This window comes from Neofelis nebulosa, chromosome 12 (genome assembly GCF_028018385.1).
Source record: "Neofelis nebulosa isolate mNeoNeb1 chromosome 12, mNeoNeb1.pri, whole genome shotgun sequence".
Classification (NCBI taxonomy): domain Eukaryota; kingdom Metazoa; phylum Chordata; class Mammalia; order Carnivora; family Felidae; genus Neofelis; species Neofelis nebulosa.
This window is the reverse complement of record NC_080793.1, coordinates 25694315-25716274: the sequence shown is the minus strand read 5'-3', so window position 1 is coordinate 25716274 and position 21960 is coordinate 25694315. Positions and strand designations below refer to the sequence as shown.

At 41.7% G+C, this 21960-nt stretch overlaps 1 long non-coding RNA gene across 1 annotated transcript in view; it reads right to left on the bottom strand.

The window, feature by feature from the left end:
• Positions 1-21960, bottom strand: part of LOC131491529 (uncharacterized) — a 568938-nt gene that overhangs the window by 227490 nt on the left and 319488 nt on the right. Inside the window, exon 5 of the long non-coding RNA XR_009251502.1 lies at positions 976-1072. This is a non-coding gene — a long non-coding RNA (uncharacterized LOC131491529). The remainder of the gene's footprint in view (positions 1-975; positions 1073-21960) is intronic.

Below are 21960 nucleotides of genomic sequence, written 5' to 3'. Positions count from 1 at the left end.
ACACCTTATTTAGAACTTCGTGTAAGGAACACTGAAGAACAGAATGGACAGCTTCTCACACTTGGAGTGTGAGCTTTTGGGGGAAGGGACCACATTATTCCTCGTCTTTAGATTCCTGGAGGCCAGAGGGGTTGCTGGCTCTGAGGATAAGCAAAGCAGAGGACTGCTGATCACAGACTCGTGACTGTAGTCTTACCATGAATACAAAGCAAATTTCATACAGACAATGCTAGTAACAATGTTTGTAAAATCACAGCATGGGGTCCCAAAGAGCAAACTGAGGAAGGTAAGGGATGTGACCTAAGTTTACAGAGACCCATCCATCTAGTTTTGAACGAATAAAATGTAGAATATACTAGAGGCAGTACCAATATTCAGACTGAACCTGCCAGTATGGCAGACCTTCTTGCTTTCAATCAGAGTCCACTGGGAGTCACTGATGGATGTTCAATGTTCTGAATACCCCTGCAGTGGGGAAGGGGCACACCACTCTTTGCGTGAACTCTCTTGAATTCACTTCTTTCACTTGAAAAACTTGCATAATAGAAACCTTGAATGCCACTGTATGATGCCACTATACTGCTTTATAGTGTGAGATACATTATCAAGTGGGATGGAGGCTTGTGTTTGTCTAACAGCCCAATGTCTATACAGACAGCTCTCCTACCTGGGCAGTCAGAATACCAGAAAACTGCCTAATGACTCTGGAATCAGAGTAGGTACAGTTTGCTGAATTTTCTAATTTATTGGCAGTGCCTTTGGGTTTGACTGCTGATGTTCCTCTCCAATGCATTAGAAAACTTCCAGCCACGAAGATGTGGCTCGTATGACTGGGTCAAGATATCCTCTCCCTTGGAGCCTCACTTCTCAGGCCAAGGTTTTTGGACAAAGTGCATGGAGATTATTCCAGATCACTTAATAGGCACTTAATAGGCCACCTATGTAGGCCTTTTTTATGAGTAATAGAAAACCTACCTGCCCCAATCTTCCAGAGTTGGTAATAGCAATAGAGGATACCCATGCTCCACTGAAGTTCCTGGTTACTGTTATTTGCTTCTCTCTGAGTTTCCACCTAAGCAATATCAAGGAGAAGAGAAGGAGTATAAGATTTGGCTAAGGAGCTCACCAATAAACTATTTCACAAGAAAGAGGAGAAACCATAAAATCTTTAAAAAGCTTTTACAGACACAGGGTTTCTAAGCACGGCGGCACTCCTGAAACATTCGATGGTCTTGAGATGCAGGGTGCTACTGGAGTTTATCCAAGACTTCAGATTCTCTGAAGATTGGCCTTTATCCTTGCCAGACAGCCTTGTCCATCTTCCCATCAGTTGCAAGACATTTAATAAAAACAGGCTGCATTAATTCATGCTTGTTTTATGGACTGCTCCACGGGGCCTCAACTCGGTAAGTCTGCAAGACCCAGCCGTGCATGGCAAATGGCTAAGCAGATGGTTTCAGTTTAGATAGTGGCTGTCAATGGTTTGGTGTGAACAGCTCTTGCAAACCAGCATGAAGTGAACAGATTGCATGGTGGCTGGGAGAAGCGTGTGTAATTGGAAACAGTAGCCACTTACAATGGGGGCACATTTTCAATCTTGATCAGAGTGGCTCCAGTTTAGAAAAAAAAGGTTGATTAACCAAATGTGTTTTTGGCTGTGATAAACCCAATACTAGGAAAGTTTGGGTAGCGTCTTAGGCGTGTGCTGGGCATGGCTGGTCTGCTGCATGAGTCAAGGACATCGGGGTCCCAGAACTAATCCTGTCCCCTGGCGCCTGGGAGGCACTGAGAGAAACAGGAAGCAGGCTCAGAGGAGCCCAACTGGCAAGATTAACATTGCAATAGCTGAAACTGTGGTGGTCGAAGAGGTCAGCTAGCTTGGGCAAACTGGCTGCATGGGCATGAAAGACCAGAAGAGGTAGAGATCCACGTGGGTCCCCTGGGGATAGAGAGCAAGGTGGGGTGATTTGGGGAGACCCCACAGGGAGAGGACAGGTGAAAGTCTGCAGCAGGTGATCTGGCAGCAGGCTCCTGGCCAGGGTTAGATCAAAGACTGTGGATCTTGAGGGAAAGTACTACGAGCAAGACAGGGAAACTTCCCAGAATGACAGTGACATAAAAATATTTGCTGGAACAGTTACAAGGCGAATGGACCAAGGTGGGGACTGGATCCTGGCCTCAGAGCCAACCGTAGAATATACAGCCTCGGTATTTATAAACGTTTATGGAGTAACTCTCAGGGCCTAGGCCCCGAGATATCTCAGGGATACAAGGATGAATGAGACATGGGTGATCCTCCTTGGTCTTTGCCCTGTACCTGCAGCTCGTCCTCAGCTCTGTCAGCTCTTCTCTAGGGAGGCTTCCACTGCCCTCCCTGACTGTATCAAAGTCTCCTGCCATTCCGTGTGCCGAGTGGTCGCGTAGCTGTTGTTCCTAGACCCTGTGGGTTTGAGTTCCTCCCATATCAGATAAGGGATGTCAGATACTGGACTGTATATACCATGACACTGAGGACAATTTCTGGGGTTGTTTTCTTCAATATTTTGTGTCTCTCAGGGAATAAGCACACAAGAATATTTGCTTAATTGTTGCACAGATGAGTGACGGGAAAAAATAATTTCTTTTCTCAAGGTTCTCAGAACCCAGGAAATAAACAGAGTGATGACGTCAAGGTAGAAGGAAGAACCAGGCTCGGTGCCCAGCCCAGACTATGGAAAGTCAGGGGAGGCTTCCTGGAGGAGGTGTACCCATGAGCTAAAGTTTGAAGCTTCAGGTGAAGTTGGCCCAGCAAAGGTGACGGGAAGACCTAGGGAAACCTGATCCAGCACCTGATGATGGGCTAAAGCTGCTTCCATGCTTTCTATCCCATGCTCCCTGATTCTGAGAAATGGAAGGCAGAACGGAGTGAGTATGGAGTGGCCCCTGGCTCAGCAATGAAGTGTCCAGGGTATAAGGACAGCGGTCCAGGTAAGGTCTGGACAGGACAGAGAACCTATAGGTTTAGCAGAGTTTTTCTTGGGGGAAATACTGCCCTTCTCTGTCACAGTAACTGAGAAATGGCAGAGCTGGGGGGAGGGCGGGTGGGGATCTGGTTGTCATGGTGGGGCACAGGAAGCGACCCGTGCCTGCCAGAGCTCTCAGAATCACCAAGGTCTGACTCTGGTCTGCACTTTCCCACAGTGGCCTGTCCCGCGCCTGGCACCGCCTCTGGCATGTGTCAGGAAAGCCAGTTGCTCAGGCACCCTTGGCAAGGAGAGCTGGGTTCACGGGGGCTGCCCACCAATAGCCTGGCTTTCTCTGATACCACAGTGCTATCTCCTTGAGTCAATTTCCTCTGGCGATAATGCCAGCTACCCCCACACAAACAGCCCACGTGAAGGAGCCATTTTTTCCTCTGCCATTTGCAAAGCCTGGCTCTGCCCTTTTGGCAAAGCTTGGGTTGTTGACGTGACAAGGTCACCCAGGCATTGTGAGCCACACGTACACACTGGACCTAATCAAAGGAGGCTTCATGCCATCTGGCCCAACACCCTCGCTGACAGATGAGAAAACTGAGGCCCAGAGAGAAGGAGGGACTAGCTGAAGGTCTCACATACAGCAACCAGTAAAAAAGCGAGAACCCAGGGCCTTTTGAGATTCTCCCTTCAGCTGCTGAGTCACCAAAGGAAAAAGTTGGTGAAAGAAACAAGCCACCACCTGAAACCCCAGTCTCAGAAAACCAAATAGTTGGGTTGGACCCTTTATCACACCTGGAGACCCAGCTGTGTGCCTTTGGGCAAGTTGCTCTACCTCTCTGAATCTGTGATAGAGGGATAAAAATGACCATTCTTCTCACATTGTTCTGCCCTTTAGAAGTTCACAGTTTGTTGGAAGGACAGATGCTCCAAACCCATCACAATATAAGATACAAAGTGCACAATTAGTCTAAGGGATGAGAGTTTCTGGGAGTCCCAGGGAGGGCTTCCCAGAGGAGGAGACACTTTAGCAGAGTATTTTTTTTTTTAACCAGTTCATCATGTGTACATGATGGATGAACACTAAAGGCATAGGAAACAGTGGATAGCCAAAGGCATGTTGTGGGACTCCCTACCATGTGTTATGACTAGAGTACCAAGTGTAAGAAGTGGGCAGGGGCTAGGGCATGAGGCTGAAGTAGGAGTCAGAGTCCAGATATGGAGGATGGTGGTCAGATCTGAGATGAAGCAATCATTTTGGTTTGTCAAGTTCAACATCGAAATAATCAACCCAACAGTGAGTGAAATGTACTCCTCTGAAATTTGCTGGGGAAAGTAAACTCAATTATTCATTTTTAACACATCTTCTATCTCATTACATCCAAGTTATTGGTTTCAACTGTATTGCTTCCATAGTTTGTTAGTTTCAAATGAGCTACAAATGCAAGGAGTTTTTAACTACTTTTATGATTGCATATATGTATTTTTTTATGTTTATATTTGAGAGAGATAGAGAGACACAGTGTGAGCAGGGGAGGGGCAGAGAGAGAGGGAGACACAGAATCCAAAGCAGGCTCCAGGCTCTAAGCTGTCAGCACAGAGCCTGATGCAGGGCTCAGACTCACAAACCACGAGACTGTGACCTGAGGTGAACCGACCTGATGCTTAACCAACTGAACCACCCAGGTGCCCCCATGTTTGCATATATTTAAAGAACACTAATTCAAGTTTTGTAAAAGCTCATCTGGAGGTTGCTATGGAGGGTGGAATATTTGGAACTGGACTGGATTCAAGAAGGCCAGCCAGAAGGATGTTGCAATTGTCCAGGTAAGAAATAGTCCCTGAGACAGAATATAGCACATGGCTTTAAAATGTGGGGCCCTGTGTCACACTCTCTAGGGATGACTTCAGTTTCTAACTCATGTAAAATCACTCCTGTAAGCCTCAGTCTCCTCTTCTGCAAAATGGAGATAATATAGTGTAACTGTTTCATTGGATGAAAGGTTAATAATAATCCAAAGTACTTTGCACAGAATTTGGCTCAAGTATATGCTTAATAACAATTAAAAGGAAGGTTCATGGCAAATAATACCAACAAAAGATAAGGACTGCTCCAAGGGCAATATAAACTAGACCATCTTACTACATGTTGACATATAGTTTTGTTGAGGAAGGAGAGTATGGAAAATGGGGGAAGGAAATCTCCGGGACGTTGAGAGCACCATGTGTGGCCAACAGAGCCCTGGGGTCATTTCCTTTCTGGGCATTTTTCTGGTGCTCTGTGTGCTCTGCGAGGAGGACCCTAGCACTCACAACCACCACTGGGTGAAAAACGACGCCTTCACATCTGTAACTGGGCCCCCCTCCAGAGCATCATTTACTGCCTGCTGGAGAGTTTCGATGAGAACACTGAGAGCGGAGGCTCCTTTGCCTTCTATTGAAATGTAAGATTCATTTAAAAGTGTGCACTCCACATGGCACTGCTTTTGTCAAAGTAAGACACGTCTAAAAGCTATTCCCACAAATCTTCAGATCTCCTAGGCCGGGACTTGATATTTTCCATCCGGTATCTGTCTTTAGTTCCTCTCCCTCTGCTCTATACCAGAAGGTAAAGACTGTTAAAAATGTAAATGATACATTTGGAAGTTCCTTTCATAATCACATTTTAACATTTTAGGGAAAAATATTCAAGGGTTGCCTTCACTCTTACCCAGATTTTATGTTTTAAATCTTCCTCTTTTTTTGGTCATAAATTCTACTTCCTGTAATTTCAATGGGGGAAATGTTACAGTTTCTTAGCTTAAGTGAGGAGGAAAGGTAAATTGTTTGAACTTTAATATTCCTTTGTTTTGGAGCAACACTGTGCCCCTCGTGGGCTTAAACAGTTTCCAAAGAACCAACAAAGTGCAGGCTAGCAGGATTTGGAAACCTTTCAGATCTGATTCAGAAATTAGAGAAATGCCTGGCGTGCATTCATTCATTCATTCATTCGTGTATTCAACAAATACTTACATATCTTTAACTTTTTGTCATACCCTGTGATCTGTGCTGGGGATACAATAGTTACCTCAAATCTGAGTGGAGAACCTCAGGGAACTGTTCTATTCGGGAAGGTAGAGATTAGTCAAACTAATCGATTATTAGTCAAACATAGTCGATGACAATGAAATGGCACTTAATATTGCAGGTGGAATATGCGGAACTATGACAGCTATAAGAATGTTTGTTAGGGAAATTTGACCTTTTCTGAGGGGGGAGGGTATTGAGTCACAGTCCTGCCACTTTCTAATTACATCACCTTGTCAAGGAATTAAACTTCCATTTCCCCATCTGCCTTTCAGGGGGCCCCGAGGATCACAGGAGGTAGAATGTGGATGCGCCAGCACAAGAACAGGCTGTAGAGACTGCTCAGTGAGTAATCTCTTCTGTTGTTCTTGCATCTTTGAGGTTATTAATATTTCAGGTAAAAACACAAGTTCTTTCCAAAGTGTTTTAAAATTATAGCGGTAGGAATTAGTCTGTATTTTCAGGTTGGTTGCATCACTAGCAGAATACTCTTTCTTGTCCTTCTCTCTCCCTCTCTTAAATTACTCTACGCCTGTGCATCAAGACCAACAGGGGAGGAAGACACAGTAGCACTTGGGCTCCTACATCTGGAGGCAAACCCTTGACACTATGGCAAAGGCACTTCACAGCACTCACGGTCCTGTTCATCTCTGCTCACTGTCCATTGGTGTGCCATTTGCATTCTTGGTTTGCTTAAGGGCATCTTGGGCAAAAAACAGGAGTGGGGCACTGTTAATATTTCACTAAAGCACCTCCTCCCAGTCAACTGGCAACTCAGAAACGTCACAAGGGGAGAAGTCATCTTATGATAACCAGCCCTGAACTGAAATGGTGGCTATGAATCATATCTTTTGTAAAGTATGGACCTAACCAAATCAAAAAACACCAGGTGCAGAGAAAATAACTGAAAAGAAACACAGTAAAAGCATAAGAATTGGGAACATTTTATTTTTCTCTTCCTTTTACTTCTATATCTTTTCCTAAACATTATTAATATAACGTATTACTTTTTAAATGTTGAGATAAAGAATTAGTAAAGAAATGCAAATACAACGGTGAGCTCACAGGAAGACTAAATTAAGCACATCTTTAAAGCATGATATCCACTCTAGCACAGACACCCTACTCAGTTTGCCAAAACAAGGATGCCAACTCTGGGATATTGTCTAAGTGAGGGCTCCTTCGATGCTCCCCCCTTTTCCTCTCTCTTTTCCTCTAAGTCTCCTTTTCTATGCCCTGGAAATGCATCTCTTATTGTGCTCGTTGTATTGTTTGCATCTCTTTATTACTGGACTGTGAGTTCTCTATGGTTGACAATCTTGTCTTGTTCGATTTGTTTGTTTCTTTTAAACCCTAGGACAAAACATCTACAAAACAACATAAGAATAATGAGAATAATTATGATTACAACAGGAGAAAGAGGAAAAAGAGTGAAAAGGAACTCCTATTTACCATCGATGTGCTAGGTCCTTCCGTGGATCATCTCTTTTTGTTTTTAGAACAAGTTAGGTGCACACTGTTGTTATTTCTAACTTAGATGGCAGAGTTGGGCTCAGAGAGGCCGAGGGACCCACCTCCTAAACCTCAGCATGAATGTGTGAAGCTGGGCTGCAAACCCAGGACCCGTGCTGCCATGCTATGCAGAGCATGTGATGCTGAGCTGTACGTGGAGGACCAACGACACAATTTGGCATTAAACGCATTTATGGTAAAAATTTGAGCCATTATTAGATATCCTGCAGAACATACAAACATAGAGAGCAGATTATACAATGATAAAAGAGAGAAAGGTGAAATGCTTTGGGGGACTGAAGGGCAAAGCAGGGGAGCCATGCGATGAAGTCAAAACGGCATGTCTCATCCACAGGGGGCACCTATGAGCCTGTACTCACTTGTTTGACCTTTTCAAAAGAGGCTCATCAGGGCCTGATGGCACAAAACAGAGAAATCCTGACAAAGCTTGAATAGACCTATTTTTCTCAAGCACACTTAATGGAGTGCTTCAAAATTCCTAGGAGGAATTAGAAGTTGACATCAGAATGCCATTGACTGATAATGATCATTTGCTCTAGACATTTATATTTAAATTAATAAGATAGTAATACATCAATTACATCAATTGAGTACATCAATACATCAATTCTGAGTCCAACCTCTACATTCAGTAATCCTCAACCGAACCTTCCATTGTCTTCATAAAATACAACGTACAAATGTGTATATAAATGAGCTTCATTCCAGATCAACAATTCCCTTTATAAACGAGTAACCTCAGCAGGTTTTTTCTGCCTGTATGTCTTATGTTAGCTAAGAAACCAGGGTTTCCAACTCTGTTTCTTCCTGAGTCACTGCAAACAAACCCAGAGAATGGGGACTTCTAGAGTTATTTTTAAGCCTTCTCACTGAGGTCAACTCTGTCTTGGGTTAAAGCCCTAAACTGTCCTGTGTGCTGACTATAATTGAATTATTTTGGAGGAGGAGAAATGGTTGAATGTCTTACAGGGTTTTATCAAGTAAAGTATCCTCCAATCAAACTAGTGAACACATGCCAGGTAATTTTGGAAAGTAAAGATGGTTTTAAAGTGTATGTTGTTTCTTTAGAAAAGAATAAAGCAGTAAATAGCTACAGCTAGTTAAGTGAAATTGTTGGAGGAAAGTCAGGTATTCGTTGTATTTACTTATTTGTTTAATTCAGGGAAATTGCTGAGTGCCATATAGATGTAACTCAAATTTCGGCTCCTTCTAACTCTTTACATCATTCAGCATTTGCTGACCTTCTACCATGTGCCAGGCACTGCTCTCAGCACTAAATATTCAAATACTGGCCCTGCATTAATATGCTTACAACACAGTGAGGAAGTAACTTAGAAAAATGTCTTTAATGTTTATTTATTTTTGAGAGAAGAGACAGATTATGAGTCGGGGAGGGAGGGGCAGAGAGAGAGGGAGAAACAGAATCTGTGGCAGACTCCAGGCTCCATGGTGTCAGCACAGAGCCTAACACAGGGCTCAAACCCACAAACTGTGAGATCATGCCCTGAATCGAGGTCGGACGCTTAACTGACTGAGCCCCCCAGGTGCCCCGTGAGGAAGTAACTTATAACCAGATTATCTATTATAGAAAGCACCTGGTCAAATCCTAATCATCCTTCAAAACAGCTCAGCTGCCATCATCCCCATGAAATTTTCCTTCATCAGAAGAATGAGTAATTAATTTCTAATTGCATCTGTTAGTGCACATGTTATGCTATCTTGAAATTTTTGGTTACATATCCATCTCTCTACTAAAGCAAGTACTTCCATCAAGTAGGGACCATCTCTTTTCAAAATCTGTTTGTAACAAAGGGATTGCAGATGTAAAGATGAAAAGAATAGACTTTTCTTAAATGTTGTATGCATGGCTGCTGCGTGTCATGTGAAAAAAAAGCAGCAAGAAGATGCCCTAAGTGTAGTCAATGGTAGGGATGAAGTAAAGATGCACAAAACACGGCACAGAGGCTGATAAATATTGGAGGCAAATACAAGAATATATAGAATATAAAAGCAAAGGACCTTATCTTCATGTTGTTGGCACTGGAAGACACAGAAAAGTTATAAACATTTTGTCAATTTTAGATTAACCAAAAGGGAGATAGGAAAATTGAGAAGAAGCAAGAAGATGAATGTAACTTCAGAAGAATGTCTGTTTCAGAGTAAACTTCATGAATTTTTTATTATAATCACCAAAATGCCTCCAGGGGAATTTTAATCTTGTATTTGTGTATCCATGACAATCAGTATAGTGCCTGACTCCTAGTAGCTCCTTTATACGTCATGTGGAATCAGACTCTAAGACAATGATATAGTGGACAGAGATGATTAAAATAAGATGGCAAGAAATTCAGTGAATACAACTGAGAAAAATTTACTCCGAAAAGTAAACATGGACTTCTAGTAAAGATTATTAATTGTACATACATTGTGCATTTCCCTCTACTTCTGTCTCAAAACTCTATTGGAACAATAGTTTAAGGACTAAGAAATAAAGAAGGAAATCCAGGAGGATAAAGAATACAAAAGAGAACAAAAACAGTTTTTCTGAAGATGAAAAGCAGATGTAACTGAATTAACAGACCCAGTAAAGCCGAATTATAAATCAGCAATAGAGAAAGCTGCAAAATCCCCAGGTTTGGTACCATTAGCTATCTCTAGAAATGGGGGCTGAAATAAGAGGACTGGTTGAAAGTATATCTAAAAATTAGTGAGACCCCCTACCTTTCATCACATAGCTAAGAAACTGCTACTATCATTCCTGGCAGAATACTGGAGGCTTTTTTTCTTTTAAGAGGGTAAAACAACACATCTCAAGAATAGAGAACATTGAACAGAGTTGAAAAGTGGGTGTCATACTGAAAAGGAGTTATTGAATAAAAGTACGTATCGCATGTTATTCAGACTTTACCCTCACACAACTTCTAGGATGAGGGATCTAGACTTACACTCTCCAGGCAGGATGCAAGAGGGAACTTTTCTGGGGAATCTGAGAGACAGAAACCTGTAAATTCTAACATTGAGGTATGAAATGGGCCAACCAGATAACCCCATACTGAAACCCATTGAACATCCCTCCATGTATACACAGCTTTTTAGTGTCCCACATTTAAATATGACACATCTGGGGAAAGCAGTTAATATGAAATATAGAGACCAAAATAAATAAGCAAACAACTAATATGGCCTAAACAGGGACATGATAATTTTAGGAAATTGTCATTAATATCTTCCCAGAGAGGAAAGAAATATTTGCATCAGTGGACAAGAACAGTATATAAGAAATGAGAACACAAAACACATAGGAAAAAAAAGTTAAATGAGAGCATAAACAAAAGTATTAAATGAGAGTGTTTCAAGGCAATCTGAGGAAATCATCCAGAAAGAAATATAATGAAGAGAGATGGAAAATAGAAGAGGAAAATAAATGAATCGTTCCAGAAGGTATAACATCTGAAAAACTGGGATTCAGGAAGAAAAAAAAAGATCTAAAACAGAAGGTTAAATATCATTACAGAAATAATTCGAGAAAAAACTTCAGAAATGAAGGATAAAATTTTCAGGTTGAGTGGGTGCAGCACAATGGACGAAAATAAATCCACATCAAAACACATCATCACAAAATTTTAGATCACTGGGAACAAAGAGAATGTTTAAATTCCTTCAGAGAGAGAAAAATGTTTTCATAGAAAGAATCAAGAATCAGGAAGAAACAGACTTTTCCACACATATCTAAAAGCTAGAAGAAAACTGAGCAATGTATTCAAAACTGATTTTTGACTGAGAATGTTATTATACCTACCCAAACTATACATTAAGTGAGATAATAAAGATATTTCCAAACTTAAAAGGCCTCAAAAAGTGACTGATGATATACCCTCATCTAGAAAGCCATTTAAGAATAGACAGAACCAAGAGAGAGACAAATAATAAAGAAGTTTAATTAGTAAACAGTGAATCCAACACAAGAGACGGGCAAAGAGGAGCGCCCAAGATAATGGCGAAAGAGAGCCCAAGGTATCAGTCATACGGGAGGACAATGTATCTACATAAGAGAAGTTCAGAGGACTTGGGTATTTTTTCAAGATGAAATTAGTATTACCTACCATATTTGAATGTCTTAAAGATATAACATAAGTTGGGAAGGGTTTGGGGATAAATTAGTGACATGTATGTGAGAAACTAAACAAAAAGAAAAATCTAAGGAAACCAAAAGATTGTGCAGGAAAAGAAAACTACAACATGGATCAATTGTGAATGGCATTTATGTAATCATTTAATGTAAATACTGAAAATTGATCAAACCACAAGTAAAGTGTGGTTATCTTCAGCCAAGTAGGGAATCAAAATGTGTCTGGATTAAATGGAACAGAAGGTGAAAGAGAGCTAAACCCTCATTTCCCAAAATGGGAAATTAATTTAAAATTCATAAACAAACATAAAAATTAAGGAGTATCATTATAAACATGTTATTTAGAGAACATGGAAGCAAATACAACAAAAATTAGCTAAAATAATGAGTGTACATAATTGCAAGTAAAATTATTTGATTCTTAAGCTATGTATGTTAATCACAATGATAAAAATGAAAACTACATTTTTGTTAATGAATAGATCAAGTTATAAAAAAAAGGTAAGACATTAACCTCTACCTTAGGTTCTCAGGGACCATTTTAATTTCTAAATATTTGTATTCCCCAATGCTCTTGCTCTTTCTTTAAGGATTTAAGATAACCCTTGGGACAATTTAACAATGTTTTATTTGCATCTTAGAGGCTTATAAATCGTTGCTTTTGTGATTAAAATTGCTCTGGAAGGCCAAGCCTGGTGGCCATATTGTCTGTTTGCCTTAGTGAATTAGGTTACAAATGCTGAGCAAAGACTTTGCCTCTCCTTTCTGTATTTGTGTTTACTCAGGCAGGTACCATTTTGTGGCAAAGCAGATAAGATCTGTTCCCAGGCCTGTAAGGGGTGACAAGTATATTATTTGAACATGTGGGAAAATGATTTAAATAGAAAATGCACAAGATTTTCAACACCCCTATCACTCAGTTTAAACAGGAACCAAATAAATGTCACTCAGCCATCATGTACTTTGCAGCTTATTCCTGAGTGTCCACAGAGGACAGGGAGGAAAGGTGTTGATAGCACTGAGAATTAATTGAGGCGTGTACAGGGAAAATGAAAATTTCAACACATTTATTGGATGTTAACAAGTATTATACCTTTAGTATCTTATTTAATCCCTAGACCAACCCTATCAGGTATTTATTAGTATTCCTAATTTACAGATAAGGAAACTGACACAAGCGTTTAAGCACTGTGCCTAAGTGAAAGGGCTGGGAATCAAATTTATGTTTATTTCATTATAAAGCCCAATATTTTAACATTTACACTACTTAGGTGGTGTAAGGCTTACAAATGTTGTTGATCCACTGGGGGGTTTTGTATTTTAAATACGGATACATACACACATGTTTGTTAAGAGAGAGAGAGAGATAAATATAAGAATACTAGAAGATTCTGAACATCCTATTTTAATCTATCACTCATATGTTCCTTTGTAGTTTATAAGGGAAAAAAATGTACCATGAATAAGTCCAATCCATGTGCTGTCTTTGTAACTGTGCAGCTTTGTTCTACATATTAATGTAGTCCCTGGTGATCTAGGCTGAGTGGTGTGGAAAACGCCTACTGCCTGGAAAAGACAAAACTGTTGCCTATTCTCTTCTGGCCATTTTTCTTACCAGTTTGTTGTGCTGGAGAAGCTTGTATTGGCTTGTGAGAGCTGATAGCTAAATTTTCAGGAATTCTGTGAGCCAGCTGATGTCAAGTTGGTTGCTTGAAATGGGTCATGGTGGGAGTATTTACACTGCAGAATTTGACAAATGCTACAAATAAGGACTTCTTTTTCTTTTCTTTTCTCTTCCTTTTTTCCCTTTGTTATCGCTAAACTTTTAGTAGCACATCACTGCCTAAACCAATACCTTAGTTCCCTGAAATTTACCATTCTTTTTTTTCATGTTTATTTATTTATTTTGAGAGAGAGAGAGAGAGAGAGAGAGAGAGAGAGACCGACCATGGTGGGGAGGGGCAGAGAGAGAGAATCCCAAGCAGGCTCCATACTGTCAGTGACTTGGGTCTATATCTCATGACCCTGAGATCATGACCTGAGATCAAGAGTCAGATACTTAACAGATTGAGCCACCCATGTGCCCTCTGAATCTTACTATCCTTTGCAAAGGAAAAGTCAGTCCAGGAAGAGACAGCTGCCTGGTGCAAATGCAAAGAGCTTTTCCCAAAGCCTGGAGCAGAGCTGATCTAGGTCTACTGGCCTAGACCTTCTTAAAACAGGACAACAAGAGCTTCTAACCTTATATCTTTTGTTAAAGAAGATTAGAGAGGAGCAGGCAGTAAAAGAAAGGATGAGAAAGTCAAGAGTGAGCCAAGACAGAGGCTAGATCACTGTCTGGAACAACAGCCTCTCTGCCTCTTCTTGCGTCACCTTCCCTTTCTGGCCTCACACTTAAATCTCTTTTCTCATTCACAGAGACAGTCCTCCACTCAAGCACTATGACCAAATACTACCTTTGAACTTTACCCACTGTAAAGGACCCCCTTTTAAGTGGGGGAGTTTCAGCTTTCCCAGGGCTACCGCAACTTACTGGCTGTACAGCAAACCATACCACCTATTTGACACAGTTGCTTATGCTGTAAAAGACAGAGCTTTCAACATCACCACTTGAGGGACGCTGTGAGAAACAATGTCAAGGTCCCTTATACACTGCCAATAAGACAAATATTAATGATTGTTATTGTCATTGCCACTATCAGTGTTATGATCATAGATTTTGGTATTTCTATCAGGGAAGATATCTGGAGATCACAAGGAATCTAACTGGAATCACGCCATCCTTTCAGAGACTACAACAGCTTTTAGGATGAGCTTATAATGAGCAACAAGCTCAGGAATCCATCAATGTTCCGGAGCCATCACAACAAAGATCAAATCAGCTCTTCCTTTCATCCCCAACAGTACAAAAAGATTGCACTATACTCAAAGGTGTGTTTTCTGATGGTGTCCCACCATGTAAGATGTCTCCGGGAGGCACATGTGAGTCGTGAGGATCTTATTTGCCAGCCTATCCATTCCCTTTGCTTAATCAATCTTTAATAGCTGGTTTCAAACCTGGGGCCCTTGAATCCTTGAGTGGTTTATTTCTCTAGGATACAATATGAGTTTACAGAGGTGTTGTCCTCACAGTGGGCATCAGGCAGAGGTGTCTTTCTAGGTATTTTCTTCAGGTAGCTAAGTTATGGGGAGTTGGGAGTAGAGATATCCTGATTTGGTTGCTCATAGATAGGTGGGCCCCTAGACTAGTGGGCATGGCCTGTATATTTCCAAGCCCCCTTGGTAATATGATGGCATCACAGGATGGCCGTGGTTTGGAATGCCTAAAGATTAGTTCCATAACCTCTATAACACATCTTCCTCTAAGTCAACGCAAATAAATGCCAAGACGATGTCAGAACAGCATGCTTGGTACAGAAAGGTAGCATTAAAACCAGTCCTCCACAAACCATAAGAGACTCTTAAGTTCAGAGCACAAACTGAAGGTTGCTGGATGGTTAGGGGGATGGGCTAAGTGGGTGATGGGTATTAAGGAGGGCACGTGTGGCATGAACACTGGGTGTTATATGTAACTGATGAATCACTAAATTCTACTCCTGAAACCATTACTACACTACATATTAATTAACTTGGATTTAAAAATAAATACATAAATTTTAAAAAGCCAGCCTTCCAGTCCCTGAAGCAGCCAGAATGCTACCCCTCAACTCCTCCTACACAGAAATTCTAGAGCTGTCTCTTAGGACAGTCATCTTCAAACAGTTGAAAGGCTATGGTTTGCGGGAAGAAAAGGAATTGGCTGGTATGGCCCAGATTTACAGTTTCGAAAAATGAGGGGAATCTCCAAGGAAGCAGCCATGGCTCTATTAAAACAGACCTTCTACATGATGAAGAGTTCAGCAAATCAGGTTGCTGGTGTTTGGGGAGTGGAGGTATATGCACCCGAAGTGTTGAATACGGTTGGAAGTACACTTTGTGTTTTCTCAGTCATACCTAGATATGCTTGGAAACTTCTTCAGGGAAGGGAAATTCATTTAGGGAGCATGATCTCCTTTAACATGGAGATTTCACCATTTATAAGGCCTGGGAATGGAGTACAAATGACCTCCACTTCCCTGTAGCCAGTCACTACCCTTGGAAGTTCTGTGAGTAATGCATGAAGGAACGCCATTGCTCTTCTCATTTGTGTCACAGGTGGTTTTCATGGTTGTGTTGACAATGATGACTGTTACATAAGTGGTGCGTGTGTGTGCGTGTGTGCGTGTGTATGTGTGTGTGTGTACAGAACACAGTGGATGAATTTCTCTCTTAGCTCACTGCTTGGGGAAATTTTGCCTCTACCTATGAAACTTGTATGCTTCCTCTTATTCTGATCCTGACAGTAAGGCTACATTCTGCTTCCTCTTTTTTTTTTTTTTTAATGCCTTGGCTACCAAAAAACTCAGTTCAATTTGGTCCTTGCCTGTAGAAATTGCATGTGAACAGAATTTTGTTAAAATTATTCATTTTTTTCCCTCTTTTCCAAAGGCTACCAAAAGGCAGCAAACTCCTACTGTAAATTCGGAAGAAACTGAATGAATAGATACATCAAGTAAATACTAAAAGGATAAATTTATGTATCAAATGTACTACGAGCTTGCCTCTCAGAACTCCAAGTTTAATGTTAGATAGCTTTTACCTGACTTGCCTATTACAGTTGCCTGAGAAGGTTGATATAGAAAAGGTTGATAAATATTTCAAATTTATTTTATCTTAGTTTTCCAATTAGTAAAATAAGAAAACAATAGCTGCACTTTTCTTAATGTATAAAAATACTGTCAGATTCAATAAGTATATATGAACATCCAGGTTATAGATATAATTTGTGTTATATGTTTTGCTTCTGGGGGTAAAAAATAAACATCCCTGTTTCCTAAGAAAAGAAACAAAACACCTTTCTTTTTAATGATGAATAATAAGCATGTCAAATGTTCAATACATTTATACCTCCACAGTCTTTGCTGTCAACATAACATTTTGCAAGGCCGGATATGAATTTTGCAGTAGCTTTGTGAAAGAAGATGGGTGCCACTTTGTCAAACAAACCAACCTATAATAAAACATTCTAGGTTTGATAAGCCTTTTGTCACCAACATATCATGATTGGATTATCATCATGCAAAACATGGACCTGGCAATGCCAATGCCAATATTGATACTGACCTCACCTTGGCCACCTAGCACAGAATTTTTTCCTTTTATTTGACTTGTTATTTTTTTTCATAAACATGGTCCTGTACATATTTACTCTCTCACTCTCCAGCATCTCATACCTACAGATACTGGGAATAATCGAGCTATCACATTTCCTCAATACTCATCCAGCTCTGCCTAGTTTTATTGTTTATAAGATATGGCATCCAGGTGAACAAATCCACCGATGACAAATAATAATCACACAAAAAAATTAACTTTCAAAATCACTTTCTACGGCATACATGATGTCTTCTAAGACTAAGTGTTTATTTTGGTGGATGATATTGATCAGACAATACACCCATACACACACACACACACACACACACACACACACACATAATGTAAATTTGTAGGTAATTTTCTCATTAGGTTGCAGCGAAGTAATAATTGGTAAAAACTGCATGTATTATAAATTATAAAGGGAATAGTCTTTCTGAACAGGTTATTTCATTCAATTTCGAATAATTAAGATTAATACACATGGATAATATACTTATATGTATTTACGTATTTAAATCTAGAGAAATTATATATTAAGATGAATATCCAAGAAGAGATTGAGTTGTATTTCTCCCAATATAATTTCAGGACTCTATCAGCCAGAGGATTAATGCCAACTGCTATGACTGATGCCATGCACAGTTTGTACAACATGGAGAGGTGGAGGTTATTTCATGAGATGCTATGAAGGAACATCAGTGAGATGAAGATTGTCACATTATCCCTTGTCCTACCCCTAGAGGAACGACTATGAGACACTGACTCAATGTGAAAGCTTGGAATGAATTGATCCTAAGTGAGCTTGAAGGTGGAGGACCTCAGAGTCCACAGGTCTCAGGTCCCTCATTTGAAAACTGGATAAATTGTGTCTACTACAATATTGTGATGATCAGTGAGGATATGGTTGGCATATAGTAAAGGCATTTAATACATGTTATTTTTCCTCCCTAATTAAAGATTAAATTAGCCTCAACACATCTCAGTTTTGACTTAGACAAAAGACCCCTTTTCACACATGATCTTAGTACAAAAGCCACTGAGCAAGGAGCCTTAAAGTCTGGGCCCAGGCCCCAAACATTAACCTCTGTGAGAATATGGTCACCTCATTTCCTCACTCTGAGTTTGTTTCCTTGCCCATAAAATGTGGCCTTGTGATTTCACATATCTATCTGGTTTGGTCATTCTGGTCTAGTCTAAGTTCATGAGAGTGTTTCCTAGTAAAGGTGTTATTAAAGTAGATATTCTAGGATTGTCCTGGTCCCAATAGAGTACTTTGAAAAAAGGATTATTTACTATGAGGAAGGACGAATATTCAAACCTCTTTATCCTCCCAGAATATTTTTCAGGAGATCTGAGAGGGAAATACACAAGTTCTGGGGGTGGGATGGCAGAAGCAAGAGAAGAGAAAGTCTGTTATCTATTTAGACTCGTTGTCCATCACTCATCTCTCCTCTTCCTGGCACACTCCTTCCACATGCTGTCTGGCCAATTCGTTTAGGGTTAAACTCCAAATTGCATAATAAGGAAAGGAGATGTTTCTTCTTACTTCTCACAGGTTGTGTTTGATATTTTTCCTCTCCCCTCTCTGTGCTTGACCCTTTATAATCTTTCACTGAAGAATACTGAGGAGCATTGGGTAAGTAGTAGTTCAGGTTTACATATTAAAATGATCATTGGGGGGCGCCTGGGTGGCTCAGTCAGTTACATGTCCGACTTCAGCTCAGGTCATGATCTCACGGTTCATGAGTTCAAGCCCCACGTCGGGCTCTGTGCTGCCAGGTCTGAGCCTGGATCCTGCTTTGGCTTCTTTGTCTCCCTCCCTCTCTGCCCATCCCCCATTCTCTCTCTCTCTCTCTCTCTCTCTCTCTCTCTCTCTCTTTCTCTTTCCCTCTGTCTCAAATAAACATTAAAAAAAAATCTTAAAATGATCATTTGGGTGGCAGTATTGAGTAGTACATGAGTAGCAACTGCTTGCCCAGTATTCCACTAAGCATTCAGGGTAAAATGATGAGTAGCCAGAGCTCCTGCTCTCAAGAAGCCCACAGTCTCTTGGGAAAACAGGTATCTTCAGATCATCTGGGGAAAGGCACCGAAGAGGAAATTTGTAAAGCACAATGTGCTTCCTGTCTTCAGCTATGAAACTCGTTTTCCAAGAGCTGTCTTCCTACATAATATGCTGCAGTGGTTCACAAAGTCTTTACCCAGGAACTCTTTTATCAAGTAAAAGCTTAGGTGGAAGCAGTAACGAAATAGCTGAGGAGAATCAGAAGCAGAGGAAGTTCTGAGAGAAATAGGATAAGGAGGCAAACGTCTATCCTTCCACATTCCGCTCTGAATCCTGGCTTCCAGGCAGCCCATGATGGGCAGGGCCTATCCTTGCGCCTGACCGTCAGCTGCGGTCCTGTTGAGTAAGGCCTCGCTGAATGCAGCTACAGGCCACCACAAGCTGAATTCTTTGACAAGACTTGACACTTTTCACTCTTTCCATGGCAGCCTATGGCCTCTCCACCTCTAAGGGCAGGTCAGTCTGGTCACACTTCAAAGGGCCCCCGTCTCTAAGTTCTGGGAATATTTTATGCTGTCTTCCATATGCTGACATCACCCCTTGGATCCATGCCCCTTCTTCTGCAAGACCTTCTGTCATTTCGTAAACTGGCGTGAAAAGCCTACCTGGCTGTACCCCTCACTTCCTGAATCTTCCACCCGCCACCATAAGACCCTGCATATTTGATCACTTAATTTTTTTCATCTGTGAGACAGACAAGGATGGGGCCGTGTCCTGAACATGTGTTTCTTTACTCCTAGCACCTAGTAAGTATACTACCTAAAATAGTAAAGTTACTGAAATGTTTTGAAATGTTTTTATTAAATGCAGACTGACTGAATGATGGATAAATGAAGAAGATACGGAGAGAGTATTTAGTGGTCATCCATACTGCTTTGAAATTTCCAGGCTAGATTTGGAATTTGGAATTCTGCATTGTTCTCATCGATCCTCTGCCACACATTTGTTTGGGAGTGAATCTCTTCCCTGCCATTTTGCAGGTGCAAAGACTGAGGTCAAGGTCACACTGGGAGTCCAAGGAGAAGCCCACACTCCCCCTTGCAGCTCTTGGGCCTGGGCCTGTGTTCTTTCCACTCGTAGCATTGCACGGCCTCCCTCCTGGTGAGTGAAGCAGCAACAATACCCCATCCGCTGGTGGAGTTCTCTAGAGCAGTCAGGCACTTTCACAGCCAGAGCCTCTTTTGTGCTGGCATGGCAGCTGTCACTTGGGAGACACACTGAGCCCTCTGCTCTGTGATGGAGCCAGCTGCAGAAGGCACAGCCAACAGCTTCCAATCAAAGGAAATCCTGAAAAAACAGCTTGAGGGATCTACTGTGCATTCTCCCCGTCATAGTCCTTGGCAATAAATAATACATGAAAAGATGTCGGCTTATGCCAAGGTGGACTTCAAAGAGGGTGGAGTCACAACGTCGGAACCCTCCACTTGGCGCCGGTGCTGCCCGCCCTTTCCAGAAGTTAGTTCACTGGGAGCGGGATGAGGGGAAAGCCTGCCTCCCCTGCAGCTGATTCGTGGGAACTCTGTGTCTGCATCAACAGGAGGGAAGAACAGCTTGCTAGTCTTTAGAGAGCATTTTCCCAGCTCCAAGCCTTACAGCGAGGCCTTGAACTGCTGCTGCGACACGTGTTCTGAACGAGTCCCAAACAAGCGCAAACACAACAGCCTCCACTGATCAGTGCGGCAGGACTGAAGGATGGAATCCAAACCGTGAGCCCAGAGAACAGAAAGTCCCAGCGCTCGCTCTGTGCAAGTTGCCATGAGCTCCAGCCGTGTGTCCTGCGGCCAAGGATGGGTGGCCCCCGAGCAGGAAACTCTTTGGCAGCCTCTGCTGCGTGCTTTGCCTGCTGACAAGAGCACACCCTGGCCTCGGTTACTGCCTTTATAAAACAGCTCAGGGAGGACGCGAGCCAAATGTTTTAAATGTGCCTGGAAGAAAAATGTTAACTATGAATCCAGGCGGTAGAACAGTACAGTACAACGGCAACAACACGCGCGGCTCCCCGAGGAGGGGCTGGGGAGGAAAACGCAGCGGCTGCCAGGCTCCTCGCGGCCGCTCCCCCTTCCCTCTGCCGCAATCTCACTGGGCAAGGGCTGCCTGCACCAGAATCTGAGAAATGGGTGCTCCGGTGGCTGTGATTAGAGAGTCCCAGAATTTTCAGAATGTTCCGGATTTGGAGAGACTGTCCTAACCATTTAGTTTGCACATAGAGAAAGAAATTGAACTCCACAGAGGTCATTAGCAAGGCCTAGCATTTTTGTAATTAAAATTCGTTCTGCAGGCTTTTCAGTGGACAACTGATGGGGATAGAACGTCTTTCCTGACTGGTGCCTAGTATCTACCAGGCACTGTCCTAGGTATTTTCCCCATATCTTCTTGAATCTATAATACAGTCTTACAAAGGAATATTATTGCTTACATTTTAAAATGAAATGAAAACTGAGTGTCCCAACTGTGTCAGGACTGAGTCTCCTGAGTGTCCCTGATTCCAAAGTGTATGTTCTTTTCATTGTACTAAAATGCCACTCAAACGACATACAAAGTGTCTGTTAAATTTCTGAGTTATTGGCATGCATTTTTTCCTAATAATTGTAACGAAGATATTCAGGGGAGGCAATTAGAACAATCTCTGAGAGGGGCGCCTGGGTGGCTCAGTCAGTTACGCGGCCGACTTCGGCTCAGGTCATGATCTCGTGGTCCGTGAGTTCCAGCCCCGCATCGGGCTCTGTGCTGACAGCTCAGAGCCTGGAGCCTGTTTCGGATTCTGTGTCTCCCTCTCTCTCTGATCCTCCCCCGTTCATGCTCTGTCTCTCTCTGTCTCAAAAATAAATAAACGTTAAAAAAAAAAAATTTAAAAAAAAAAGAACAATCTCTGAGTAACTCCATGAGAAAACCTAGTTTGCCCTGCTTTTTGGTGAAATGCCAGAAGCATTACAACTAATATAAAGAAAAAGATAATGGTAGCCACCAGTGACATT